General features: G+C 35.4%; 1 long non-coding RNA gene across 2 annotated transcripts in view; it reads right to left on the bottom strand.

Annotated features, from left to right (window-relative positions):
• Positions 1-937: 937 nt before the first annotated feature.
• The window catches only part of LOC140621295 (uncharacterized), a 68720-nt gene continuing 60504 nt past the window's right edge, over positions 938-9153 (bottom strand). For both annotated transcript variants that reach the window (XR_012021021.1, XR_012021022.1), the window contains 2 exons: positions 4350-4454; positions 938-1424 (listed from right to left, as the gene is read on the bottom strand). This is a non-coding gene — a long non-coding RNA (uncharacterized lncRNA). The remainder of the gene's footprint in view (positions 1425-4349; positions 4455-9153) is intronic.

Raw genomic sequence — 9153 nt, 5'->3', positions numbered from 1 at the left:
CCAAACAGAACAAAAGGAAAAAAAAGAGAAGGATATAAATGACATGTTGGCGATTTGTACTATGATCTGAGAGAGTGGAAGAAAATTAAAACTAATAGTTTTCTGTATAGATCTGTTGCATTATGAGCATTTACAGAGAACAGTCAAAGAATTTGATCTCAGAGACTAGCTCTTGTCCATGAGACATATAATAGAAAATTCTACCATCCCTTTGCCTTTTGAAACATTGAAAATATCCAGGAAGATTGATTATTTTATAGGAGTAGCAGGTTGCAAATGTGAATATAAATATGTAGGCCACATTTAAAATAGCATCTGGAAAGCAATTTATTATTTTTTTAGAATATGAAAGTATTTTTCATGTCACTGTTATGTGGCATTGACCTCTCACCTGACTACAAAGGTTTGTATGGAAGGAATGAGTCACTGATGAAACTTTTCATACATGAACTTTTCATACATGAACTTTTCATACATGAACATAGGGGTACATTCCTGATCCCATAGCATGGACCTAAACACCTTAAATTATGATTAGCCTGTCAAACTTCATTAACAGAAATTATTATGTGTAATGAGGAGACCTTATTACAGGGTGTAGTGACTCTTACCTCATACAATTGATTGTACACAGTTTACAGATGGTACTTTTGAAAATACTATCTAAATGACTAGCAGAAGTGAGAAATGTGCTGTATCTCCCCTATGAGAAATAAGCCCTGAGTAGAGAAATATGGAAGTTAAGTCTCTAAAGTTAGATTTGAGAACACTCCATAGAAGGTCCCCAGATCATAGAATGGCAGGAAGTTTGGATATTATTTGTTGGACTGGGGGAACCCTTAAGTATAATTAAGGACACAGTAAACACTTTATCAAAGAAGTTTAAACAAGCAGAGGTATATAAGAATCAATGATTGGGGGAATACTGGTGACAGAAAAGTTAATTAAGGGACTATTAAAATGGTCAAGCATTTACGAAAGTCTGGCCTTCAGAACCCTGTACCCAGATATAAGAAAAAGTTGAAACTGAGAGGAATAATACTAAAATAAATAAACAACCAAAAACTTAAACTCTAGAGGGAATTACAGTCTAATCAAAACTGAAAGAAGATACAATATACTGCCTTCCCAATCAGACAAGGATATCCAGAAAGAGCTAGTGAAAATAATTAACAAGTCAGTGTAGCTCCAAGTGACTTCTCCAGGAGATTGAGACATAGAAAAGGTTCTGTTCCAGGAATTAATAGCAGAAATGTTCCACCATTGACCAGAAAAATCACTTTAAACAGAATCCTGTTAGAGCCATCAAAATTGCTGGTGGTGAACTCTGTGGTCTCAGACACAGCTTCCAGCATCAGCATGAGTCCAGATCACAACGCTTGTTCACAGTACACCTTCTCACCAACTTGGACTTGATAAGGAGCCTGTGAATAAGAAACACAAAGTCAGAGAGACACAGAGGGAGGGAGACAGGGAAAGACAGTTGAATATTTGAAGATGTTACATTGCTGGCTCTGAAGATAAAGGAAGAAGACCAAGAGCTGAGGAATGTGGGCAGTCTCTAGAAGCTGGAAAAGGCAAATAGATGGATTTTCCCAAAAAGCCTCTGGAAGAAACATATTTTGATTTTAGAACTTCTGACCTCTAAAAGTGAACGATAAATGTATGTTGTTATAAGACACAAAGCTGTTCGAATTTGTTGCAGCAACAATAAGAAACTAACACCACTAGGAAGAAAAGTCTGTGAGCTATTCAGTCTCCAGTCTCTTGAACCATTTTCTTAAATCTTCATTGGCCTCTTTCTTTTATATTTAATGCAGAGCAGCAAAAGTGCAGGGGGAAATCCATGAGAATGGCTGAAATTGGGGACAGTGTAAAAGGAAAGGAAGGTTTGCATTTGAGGATTACTGGGGAGATTGAATTAACAAAATTTGGGAACAAGCATGGAGAATAAGAAAAGAATAAAAATAAGAATAAGAAAGAAGAAGAAGAAGAAGAAGAAGAAGAAGAAGAAGAAGAGGAAGAAGAGGAAGAAGAAGAAAAGTAAAAGGATGCATCTAGGCCAATGGTTTTAAAATCTCTTTTATGACAAAACTAGCAATCTCATACTGAGAAAATATGTAAACATACAATTTAGGTTATAATCGCTGTGTTTTCACAGATACTTTAACCAGAAGTCAAATTTATAGAGGAAATTTATGCATTCTGAAAGATGGCTTAGATTATGATACTTCTTCCAATCCCACAATTCAATTATAACTATAAAACCTAAGTTTTAAGACACTAATGGAGCCAATGATGGATCCAAAGAAGGCAGGAAAAAAAATGATATTCCTGTAGGGCGATGATGAAGGGGATGGTACATGGGAATCAACTTGTCTTTTAAACACAAGATGAGGCACTGTTAGAGCATTTATGAGGAACTACTGACAGATCATTAAAAACACAGAAGTGGCACCTGGGCAAAAGTTCCAGGCTATAGACAATATTGACCCAAAACAGCTTGTGAGCAGTTAAGATTTCTATGGGAAAAGTATAAAAGGAAGAGTGTCGACAGAGGGATCAGAGTTGTGGAGAATATGCTTTCCATATTTATCATTCTAAGGAAAGGAGGCTGAGAAGGATCTAGAGAATAAGCAAAAGTAGGTGACATCACAGGGATCAAATGTAAAGGGAAATTCATGAAAGATTTCACAAATAACTCCTGTGAAGTACTTTTGCTTTAGCCTATTAATGTTAGTGGTGGAGGTTGAACTCTGGAAAGCATAATAATCAAATCTAATTCTTAAGAAAGTATAACTTTGACGTTGTTAGAGGGTAGACTGAATTCGAAGAAAAACTGAAGTCAAGGAGGCCAGAAAATCAGGGAATAATGACAAATATTTAACATCTAAAAAGCCTAGTAGAAAGCTAACTTAAAATCAAACTTTGTATTTTATTTTCTTTCAGTGATGAAAGATGTATTTTTGAAAAATATGGCTTGATTTGGCTTTGCTTTGGTAACAGTGTATATGTATATGTATATAGAATTAAAGAAAATAGGTTGCAGTGAAAATCAATGTTATACACAGATGATGAAAGATGCTTTAGGTAGAAAGAATACAGAGACATAGAAAAATTAAGGAAACAAACTTCATAGGATTTCCAAGAAAATAGGTTGTCTTCTTGTTTAATTGTTTCTGGTTAAAAAAGAATGAGAAAGAGTATTATTCTCCAGCCTTGAAAACATGACAGTGGGAAGAATTGCTCCAAAAAGAATTTTCCTCGAAGCTCCATAACTTTGAACATTTCAGATATTTTAAAGTGTTTGCCAACTTAGCATACAACTTTGCAGTACATCCTTTGTAGCAGAAATGCTGCTACTTAAAATGATTCACTTAGAGCTCTGTTTAGAGTGAAGAACACATGCAAATTTTTGAAAATACAATATTAGGATATCCAGAAAGATGAACTGAAAGGCTTGAGAGTGTTTGGATTGCTTTTATTGATCTAAGAGTAAGGAAAAAAGAATAATAAAGAAATCACTAGATATAATCACTAGAAGTTAATACAAAAGGGAAGCCACTGATTTATCAAAATATTTGGAAAATTGACCTACCTCAGCACCAGAGGAGCCTGATATGCTGATTGTCATTTTACAAATGTTAAAAAAAAAAAAAAAAAAACGCTTATGCATGTGAAGCAATTTATGTGGCAAAACCAAGGTCAATTGTTCGAACAAATTATGCCAGATGATAAATGTAGTAAGTGGCCAAATTGGGAAATTAGGATTGTATCAGCCCCCCAATAAGGCTGTGGTAGTAGTGGCAAGATCGGTGGTAGAACCAATAGCACCAGTGGAAGTGGTGTCACCTAACAGATAACATCTAGGAAGCATTCATTATGTTGCAGGGATTCTTCTGAGCACTTTACATGTTTGAACTCTTTGTTTATGACGACAACTATATGAAGTAGGTCTCGTTCTTATTCTATTTTACCGAAAAGACCTGGGATGTAAAGGAACTAGCTCAAGGACACACATTCGTGTTGCATCATACCAAAACCCCAAAGTTGACCAGTGAATGTAAAGCGAATCAGTCATCCTGGGATGTAAAGGAACTAGCTCAAGGACACACATTCGTGTTGCATCATACCAAAACCCCAAAGTTGACCAGTGAATGTAAAGCGAATCAGTCATCCTGGGATGTAAAGGAACTAGCTCAAGGACACACATTCGTGTTGCATCATACCAAAACCCCAAAGTTGACCAGTGAATGTAAAGCGAATCAGTCATCTTAACTAGGTTAGTTTTTGATACCTAACAACTCAAAAAATTTCAATGGCTTAGAAAAGCAAAAGTTTATTTTCACCTCACGCTCTTCGTGCAGAGCAGCTGTATGTGGTTTTGTGGTTCTTTGTTTTTTTTCCATCTTTTCTCAGATTGCATTTTCAGACAGCCCTTATCATTATTAGTCCTGTAGAAGAGAAAATTATATGAAGAGTAATAGGTAAACTGCATTATAGCTTCTGTAACATTTCTTCAGAGGTACCTCATGTCACTCCCTCTCATATTTCATCTGCCAAAGTAAACTGCATTTCTAAGCCTGTCAATGGATGTGAAGTATAATATTTCCATATGGAGGGGCTCTGGAGTAAAAAAAAAATGTATAGTGATGGGTAGTAAGTAGTTGAGCTATCTTCTACACTATCACTATCACATAGGCCCACCAGCGATGTGGTTTTCATTGTGTTAATTTCAGTTCCTCACAGGAGGTGATCAGTGGATGGTTTGACCTGGTTTCACACCAGAGTATTAATGTTATGATCCCTAAGGTTGATTCTTGGTTTGTCAGTCTTAAACAGGTAATGATTCAAGTTGAATAAAAACTATTAAATTGAGAGCACTCCCAATTTCTGTAAGCTATCTATAGATTTGAGAGACAGATCTCTAGAATGAGCTAAACACCATGCTATATCAGATTAACAGAGGAAAATACCTTTTTTTAAATGTACCAAATCATACAATACAAGAGTCTTAGGCTGACCTGGTACGATGTCAGGAGGTGTGCCAGTGGAGTCCTTTTTCAACAAAGAATTTGTTCTTCAGCTTCAATGAGTGCAGTTAATCTGACACTGTTGGCAGCCTAGGACCTAACTCAGTTTTCAAGGCAACCACATTTCATCTGAGCAGCCCAAATCCAGACTAGTTTGGAGATACTATGGATTCGCCATTTTTATTCAATACAGAAATTATCCAGTGGGTAATCTTTGCTCTAGACTTTCTAACTGGGTTGTCTTGTATGTTGTAAGGTCTGCATCACGGTCTGAGATGATCTTTGTGCCAACATCTTCATTCCTCTTTACTCTTACAGGTTTCTGATCTCCACTGTGGTCTGATGCTTTTCTATCATCTGTTCTGCCTCCTGCCCATTTAGCTTTCACGGGTGTTTTTTCTAACTTTTTTCCACATTGACTTCCTAGAGGACCAAAGTGACACTTCAAGAGAAAGAACTTCTAGGGAAGGATAGGTAAAGCAATAAGCTAAGAAAAAAAATAGAGGTTGGAGATACTGAAGTAAACATTGAGATTGTTTAACTTATTAATGTATAAAGATTGTGTTATGAGGTGGGCGTCAGGTCCTGATCTGACTGATCTAAAAGTGGTCCCAATATGAATTGACTGGGGAATCTTCTAAAATCAAATGGGTACATTAGATAATATTCAGAAATAGTTGTAGGTGAGGACAAGAAGGGTCTTATTATAAAGCATAAAGAGTCTGGACTATGTGCTTTAGAAGACTAGAACCTGTAAAATAACCAGAAATAAGAAATGAAGAGTAAGGGAGGTGTTTATAGGAAACCAGATAATAAAATCCGGTGGCATGATTTAGTCCAGTGGCAGGGGAAATAGAGAGAATGAGTAGACTTTATGAGATGTTTGTGGGGCAGAATTGACAAACAGAGATTTAATGGAGTGGGAGAGGCCATAGAGCAAAGAAAAGAGAACAGGAATATTTCTTGATAACATTCCTTACCTACTAAGAGAAAGTATTTTATTGAATTCTCTAAAAAGAATCAATGTAAATACCCTTATGAAAAATATAAATGTTAGTTTGACAACCATTCTGTGGCCTTGGGAAGTTAAGTCATTTTTTTCCAGGTCTGGCTGAGTGATATATATTTGTACAGCTTCTGTAATAAATGCTATTGATGTGAATAATGGAATAAAAACCAAAGATAAATCTGTATAAAGTTAATTGCTATAAAGTAAATTGTAAAGATTTCCAGCACTAACAGGAACACCGTATTTTGTTTTTTTGTTCTTTTTTGTTTTTGTTTTTGGAAGATGCCTACATTAGCTCTCAATGGAATGTAAACAGTCTCCAAAGCCTAAAGATTGAGCTGACTCCAAGTTTTCTGGCTGAGCATTGCAGCTATATAATAAAGACAAGAGGCATTTGATAGAGGTAAACATGAGAAAATTCTTGGGCAGGACTGATTGCTTTGTGGGAGGGATAAGAAAGAAAAGATGATGCACCAGAAATATTTCAGTGGGGATATTTGGTGAAGCCAGGAAGATTGACTGAGGTTTTATTAGATTGTATAATTGGGTTATTTGCTATATAAAATACTTTCATCTCTCCTAATAATTTCCAATAACATCTGAAAGCATGTGCACACACAAGTACTCAAAAAAACTTTGGATGTTACTGGAATTATTCTCCATAACAGTAATAGGGTTGAAATCTGCTTACCTTGGGGCAGAAGGTAGAGGGAGGGAACCCTCAATACCTGAATCACGGATGAGATTATATACAGTGCTTGGCTAACATGTTTCTTAAGCCAAAGCAACTTGTCTTCACATTAGGCAATGTATTGCCTTCCTTTACTGTTTTTTAAAGAATCAGTTTAAAAGGGCGTAGTTGTGAATCTCATACACATATGAAATGAGCATGTCAATGATTTAATTTAATCCACTTATTAATAAGGAAAACAGTAAGATGTTACAATGAGTTCAAAAAACTCACACCTTTGTATGAGGTGAGGGAATACTGCAATGAATTTGCAAATATATGCAAAAATTGGTTTATTCACAAAGCAATAATCAATTGCATTCTGCAGGACACAGCTGCTTAGCATTTCTCTGGACAAAATTCATTTGTAATACTATCAGTTTTCTACAATTTACAGAGTTGTAGAATTTCTTGAAAACACAGCACAGGGACACCTGGGTGGCTTAGTGGTTAAGCGTCTGCCTTTGACTCAGGGCATGATCCCGAAGTCCTGGGTTCGAGTCCCACATCAGGCTTCCTGCGTAGAGTCTGCTTCTCCCTCTGCCTATGTCTCTCTTCTCTCTCTCTCTCTCTCTCTATGTCTCAAGAATAAATAAATAAAATCTTTAAAAAAAATTTAAAAAACACAGCACAAATAACTTGAATGTGTGGCATAGAACCTTGATTAATTCTTTTAAAATCTTTTTGTCTATTTCAAAGACCTCCTTACACTTCAAATCTGCAAGTGGCAGAAATAAAGAAAAACAAGTAGAGTCAGACCTCCAAGATGATAAGCAATAAGTTATATGAATGAAAGGTCTCACCTTCAGGTTTAAACATAACAGCATAAAATAAGTAGAAAACATTCTTTACTTGTGTATTCCTTCTGTATCTACATCAGTAATAAAGTCTACTGATTTTAAAAGCTACATCTTTGTCCCTCCTTGCCCCTTGTGTGAAAGCAATATAAAATTAATTTATGGCCAATAGCAAGTTAATAAATAAGTCACAATAAAAATCTAATAGAAAAAGCTGGAAAGAGTGGACATTTGAAAATGATTAATACCTTAAGGGAATAAGAAAGAATAATAGATGGAAGATTATCTGGGCACTTACACTGTTAGAGAGTTAAAATGGAAAATTCAATTTTAGGTTCTGAATGCACTGGTATAATATCACATCATGAAATATGAAGAAACCATTCACTTTGGAGAATTTGAGCATGAAAATCAAATAGTTGAATGCAAGTCAATGTGATATAAAGGGAAGTGGAGATTACAGGACTAGAGGGATAGTCTCAGAGATAAATACATAATTGAAATTTTTTTTAAAAGAACCCCAGTGGAGTTTATATTGAAGATGGATGAAAAAGTAGGAGAGAGAGAAAAATTCGTATAACAGTGCCTGGACTACTCAATTTTCCACTGTCAATGGGGTTTCATACAAAATCCATGTACTTTATGCTTTCACAAAATACTTGACAATAATTTGATGAGAATGGATTAGAAACTTCATTTCTATATGACCAAATTCATTAAGTGCCAGATTTAAAAATGAAGGAACTTGGAAAAAGACGTATTTTCTTCAACATAGCTACATATAATTTAGCACTTTCCAGATTTCATTTATAAGTTATGGAACATGGGGCTAAGTGATTTTCATTTCTACGAAAAAAATGAGCATTTATGTCAACTTCAGAAATTAAAAAATATTTTAAGGAAGTTCAAACTTCAATGAATCAGTGATATAACTTTATTAAGTTAGCATTTGTTAAGTAGATCTCAGGAGTGTCATATGGTGAGCCACCCTTCCCTCATCAATAAGATGAGCAAAGAAACTGACTTCATTCTAACACTACTGCCAGCAACCTGGGAGAGAGGGAAGACCCAGTTTTTATATTCAGCTCTTCTGACAAAGACTGGGGTGGGAGTTGGGATATTAGGCCACCTTAGTTTACTAGTTGGCTTTACTCAAAATAAAAGTAAACCTTTATTTTTTTATCTTCAGGATGTAGTTTTTACAAATTGGAGTAGGCTGCTCTTTGAAGTTAAGTTTTACTCTCCTACAGACTGGCAAATGGAGGCCCTGTCTTCCTTGATGATTACATTTCAAAGGGATGACTCCCACATGCTTGAGGAGGAATGTCATGGATTATAAAACTAGCCAAGAGGTCTTTAAAAAGATTCATACCTCAAAGGGGCAGAAGAAGAATTGATAAGTTTAAGTTTTGTGATAAAAATACCATTTTTACTATAATATACCCATATTTTGCAGCAGACAGATCTCATTTTAATTGATACAATAAACAAACCCCACTTATTTTGATTTCAATCACCAGAAAAGGCAACTCAGACAATATTTTTTGAAAAGGATTCACTTACCCATTGTAGACATATTTGATC

The sequence above is a fragment of the Canis lupus genome, chromosome 30, assembly GCF_048164855.1.
Source record: "Canis lupus baileyi chromosome 30, mCanLup2.hap1, whole genome shotgun sequence".
NCBI lineage: Eukaryota > Metazoa > Chordata > Mammalia > Carnivora > Canidae > Canis > Canis lupus.
This window is presented reverse-complemented; position numbering and strand designations above follow the sequence as displayed.